The sequence below is a fragment of the Aristolochia californica genome, unplaced genomic scaffold (assembly GCF_029961685.1).
Source record: "Aristolochia californica isolate CCGP_79_NKW_82.1479 unplaced genomic scaffold, dmAriCali1.0.hap1 SCAF_12, whole genome shotgun sequence".
NCBI lineage: Eukaryota > Viridiplantae > Streptophyta > Magnoliopsida > Piperales > Aristolochiaceae > Aristolochia > Aristolochia californica.
The window spans coordinates 6380955-6385954 of record NW_027181793.1 but is presented as its reverse complement, the minus strand read 5'-3'; positions in this window follow the sequence as shown (position 1 = coordinate 6385954).

The following is a 5000-nucleotide window of genomic DNA, read 5'->3' as shown; positions in this document are numbered from 1 at the left end:
AGGCGAAAAGGCGCCAGGGCGCCCAGGCGGAAAAGACGCGCCCAGGCGGAAAAGAGGCGCCCAGGCGAAAAGGCGCCAGGGCGCCCAGGCGGAAAAGAGGCGCCCAGGCGGAATGGCGCTAGGGCGCCCAGGCGGAAAAGAGGCGCCCAGGCGAAAAAGAGGCGCTCAGGCGGAAAGGCGCCAGGGCGCCCAGGCGGAAAGGCGCCAGGGCGCCCAGGCGGAAAAGAGGCGCCCTGGCGTAGGCGCCCAGGCGCCAAAAGAGGCGCCAGGCGCCAAAAGAGGCGCCAGGGCGCCCAGGCGGAAAAGAGGCGCCCAGACGGAATGGCGCCAGGGCGCCCAGGCGGAAAAGAGGCGCCCAGGCGGAAAAGAGGCGCCCTGGCGTAGGCGCCCAGGCGCCAAAAGAGGCGCCAGGCGAAAAGGCGCCAGGGCGCCCTGGCGTAGGCGCCCAGGCGGAAAAGAGGCGCCCAGGCGGAATGGCGCCAGGGCGCCCAGGCGGAAAAGAGGCGCCCAGGCGAAAAAGAGGCGCGCAGGCGGAAAGGCGCCAGGGCGCCCAGGCGGAAAAGAGGCGCCCTGGCGTAGGCGCCCAGGCGCCAAAAGAGGCACCCAGGCGAAAAGGCGCCAGGGCGCCCAGGCGGAAAAGAGGCGCCCAGGCGGAATGGCGCCAGGGCACCCAGGCGGAAAAGAGGCGCCCAGGCGAAAAAGAGGCGCCCAGGCGGAAAGGCGCCAGGGCGCCCAGGCGGAAAAGAGGCGCCCTGGCGTAGGCGCCCAGGCGGGAAAGAGGCGCCCAGGCGAAAAGGCGCCAGGGCGCCCAGGCGGAAAAGAGGCGCCCAGGCGAAAAAGAGGCGCCCAGGCAGAAAGGCGCCATGGCGCCCAGGCGGAAAAGAGGCGCCCTGGCCAGGCAGAAAAGAGGCGCCCAGGCGGAAAAGAGGCGCCCAGGCGAAAAAGAGTCGCCCAGGCCGAAAGGCGCCATGGCGCCCAGGCGGAAAAGAGGCGCCCACGCGAAAAGGCGCCAGGGCGCCAAGGCGGAAAACAGGCGCCCAGGCGGAAAGGTGCCAGGGCGCCCAGGCGGAAAAGAGGCGCCCAGGCGCGTGGGGGGCAAGGCGCCAGGCGCCACGCGCGGGGCGAGGCAAGGCGCCACGCGCGGGGCGAGGAAAGGCGCCAGGCGCCAGGCGCTGCGCGCGCGCGCGCGTGGGGGGCGAGGCGCCAGGCGCCAGGCGCCGCGCGCAGCGCGCGAGGGGGGCAAGGCGCCAGGCGCCGGGCGCGCGTGGGGGGCAAGGCGCCAGGCGCCAGGCACCAGGCGCGCGCGCGTGGGGCGCGAGGCGCCTGGCGCGCGGGCGCCCCCAGGAAGGGGTGCTGGCGCGCGATGGGGTTGCGCCCGTACGGACCGTGTGACAGTACAGACACTTTGGCGAAACCTCCTGCCCGAAGCGATTTTAGGCGTTCGGCTAGGTAGGTGACCCGATTTTTTTCGCGTTTCTCGGCCGCTAGCCCCTTTTTTCGCGTTTTCGTGCGCGCGCCCCTCTTGACCTCGCACGCGCGCCGCGCGTCGCGTCCTTGTCCTTGTCCGCGTCCGCGTTCGCGCGTGTCGGCGATCACGGGCCCCGTGCATGGCTCGTCTCTGTGGACCATCGCCCCGCTCTTGTCCCTCTTTCGTGTTTGTGTGGCGCCCCGCCCCGTGCACCATTGCCGGCTGGCAGCAAGGTGCCTAGCCCCCCTTGCCGCCAGGCCTGTCCACCCCAAGGTGCTAAAGCCGCCAGACACCCGTGCCGCCGAACCGTGCGTCCGTAAGCCGCTGCACGTGCGGCGGCCGGCCATGCCCGTGCTATTGACCCTGTGTGACAGTACAGACACTTTGGCGAAACCTCCTGGCCGACGGGGTTTTTGCGCCCACCTAGGTAGGGCGACCCCTTTTTTTTCGTGTCGCCTGTCCGTGTGTCCCTTTTTCGCCTTTTTCGGGTTCGTGTTTTCGTGTGCCGCCAAAAGCAAGCCCTGCGCTCATCCCGTCCCGCTTGACCCGTGCATCCGCCGGTGCTGGCCTGCAAAATGCCTGTGAGCGACGCACGTGACCAGCAGCCCAGGCGAGTGTGCACGGGTGGCAGGCGAAACGGGCGTGCGTGTCGCCAGTGTGTATGTCCCTTTTTCGCCTTTTTCGGGTTCGTGTTTTCGTGTGCCGCCAAAAGCAAGCCCTGCGCTCGTCCCGTCCCGCTTGACCCGTGCATCCGCCATGAATCGCAGTTCCGAACGAGCGGCGACTTGAATCCTTTGCAGACGACTTAAATACGCGACGGGGTATTGTAAGTGGCAGAGTGGCCTTGCTGCCACGATCCACTGAGATTCAGCCCCATGTCGCACCGATTCGTCCCTCCCCCACACCCACCAGGGAGCCAGCGATTTTCGCGCACGGGGTTGTCGACGTCCCGAATAACTATACCCAAGTCATTTAATGCCCGAGATCTGGATTCCCAAGTCATTTAATGCCCGAGATCTGGATTCCGCGACGAGTCCCGCCCCCGGCGACGTCTACTCTAGTTCTTGCGGCGAGCTTCCGAAGGAGGACGGCTGCTGCTGCCTTCTATGAGCGGGTCAGGAGGCAAACCCGGAAATGACACGCCCGGACGTCAAAAAGCTCTATTTGCCTAGGCCGTTTTATGAGTCCCTTCCCATTTTTGAGTATGGCATCATCGCCACTCCCTTTGGCAGAGCACCAATTCGGAACTTGATTTGAAATCCATCTTTCGATGCGGAAGTGTTTGGGATGCCCCTAAGTAACCAACGAAAGGCAAGTGCTTTTACCTTGTGTAAATCCCATTTAAATGGGGACTGGATGAGTCGATCCGGCCTTACACGTCTTGCAGCGTGGAGGCCATCGGCATCCCTGCGATGGCGAGGAAGCGGCACCCGACGCACGGCCGCCTCCACAAGAAGCCATCCGCTGCCCCTCCGACCCTACCCGTCCACCTTCGCCTGCCACTGCGACGAGTCGCCTCGCCGACGCCTCCTTCAACGCCTAAAACGGGGGCCAGGCCACGAAGGAACGACGACGCAAACCCATGAAATGTGATGCTTGGTCCCGAGGAAAAACTCGACCCGGGAGCCCCATAACCCGAAGGCCCCTTGCGCCCGAGCAGTCATGCTCCCAGGCAGCCAAAACGCACATGCAAAGAGTCGAACAGGCGCCCAAGCGCACATGCGAACAATCGTACAGGCGCCCGAGCGAAAAGGCGCCCAAGCGCACATGCGAACAATCGTACAGGCGCCCGGGCGAAAAGGCGCCAAGACGCCCAGGCGCCAGGGCGCACAGGCGCCAGGACGCCCAGGCGAAAAGGCGCCAGGGCGCCCAGGCGGAAAAGACGCACCCAGGCGGAAAAGAGGCGCCCAGGCGAAAAGGCGCCAGGGCGCCCAGGCGGAAAAGAGGCGCCCAGGCGGAATGGCGCCAGGGCGCCCAGGCGGAAAAGAGGCGCCCAGGCGAAAAAGAGGCGCCCAGGCGGAAAGGCGCCAGGGCGCCCAGGCGGAAAAGAGGCGCCCAGGCGGAAAAGAGGCGCCCTGGCGTAGGCGCCCAGGCGCCAAAAGAGGCGCCAGGGCGCCCAGGCGGAAAAGAGGCGCCCAGACGGAATGGCGCCAGGGCGCCCAGGCGGAAAAGAGGCGCCCAGGCGGAAAAGAGGCGCCCTGGCGTAGGCGCCCAGGCGCCAAAAGAGGCGCCAGGCGAAAAGGCGCCAGGGCGCCCAGGCGGAAAAGAGGCGCCCAGGCGGAATGGCGCCAGGGCGCCCAGGCGGAAAAGAGGCGCCCAGGCGAAAAAGAGGCGCGCAGGCGGAAAGGCGCCAGGGCGCCCAGGCGGAAAAGAGGCGCCCAGGCGGAAAAGAGGCGCCCTGGCGTAGGCGCCCAGGCGCCAAAAGAGGCACCCAGGCGAAAAGGCGCCAGGGCGCCCAGGCGGAAAAGAGGCGCCCAGGCGGAATGGCGCCAGGGCACCCAGGCGGAAAAGAGGCGCCCAGGCGAAAAAGAGGCGCCCAGGCGGAAAAGAGGCGCCCTGGCGTAGGCGCCCAGGCGCGCCCAGGCGGGAAAGAGGCGCCCAGGCGAAAAGGCGCCAGGGCGCCCAGGCGGAAAAGAGGCGCCCAGGCGAAAAAGAGGCGCCCAGGCAGAAAGGCGCCATGGCGCCCAGGCGGAAAAGAGGCGCCCTGGCCAGGCAGAAAAGAGGCGCCCAGGCGGAAAAGAGGCGCCCAGGCGAAAGAGAGTCGCCCAGGCCGAAAGGCGCCATGGCGCCCAGGCGGAAAAGAGGCGCCCACGCGAAAAGGCGCCAGGGCGCCAAGGCGGAAAACAGGCGCCCAGGCGGAAAGGTGCCAGGGCGCCCAGGCGGAAAAGAGGCGCCCAGGCGCGTGGGGGGCAAGGCGCCAGGCGCCAGGCGCCGCGCGCGTGGGGGGCGAGGCAAGGCGCCAGGCGCCAGGCGCCGCGTGCGCGCGCGAGGGGGGCGAGGCGCCAGGCGCCAGGCGCCGCGCGCAAGCGCGCGAGGGGGGCAAGGCGCCAGGCGCCGGGCGCACGTGGGGGGCAAGGCGCCGGGCGCGCGCGCGTGGGGCGCCAGGCGCCTGGCGCGCGGGCGCCCCCAGGAAGGGGTGCTGGCGCGCGATGGGGTTGCGCCCGTACGGACCGTGTGACAGTACAGACACTTTGGCGAAACCTCCTGCCCAAAGCGATTTTAGGCGTTCGGCTAGGTAGGTGACCCGATTTTTTTCGCGTTTCTCGGCCGCTAGCCCCTTTTTTCGCGTTTTCGTGCGCGCGCCCCTCTTGACCTCGCACGCGCGCCGCGCGTCGCGTCCTTGTCCTTGTCCGCGACACGCGTTGGCGCGTGTCGGCGATCACGGGCCCCGTGCATGGCTCGTCTCTGTGGACCATCGCCCCGCTCTTGTCCCTCTTTCGTGTTTGTGTGGCGCCCCGCCCCGTGCACCATTGCCGGCTGGCAGCAAGGTGCCTAGCCCCCCTTGCCGCCAGGCCTGTCCACCCCAAGGTGC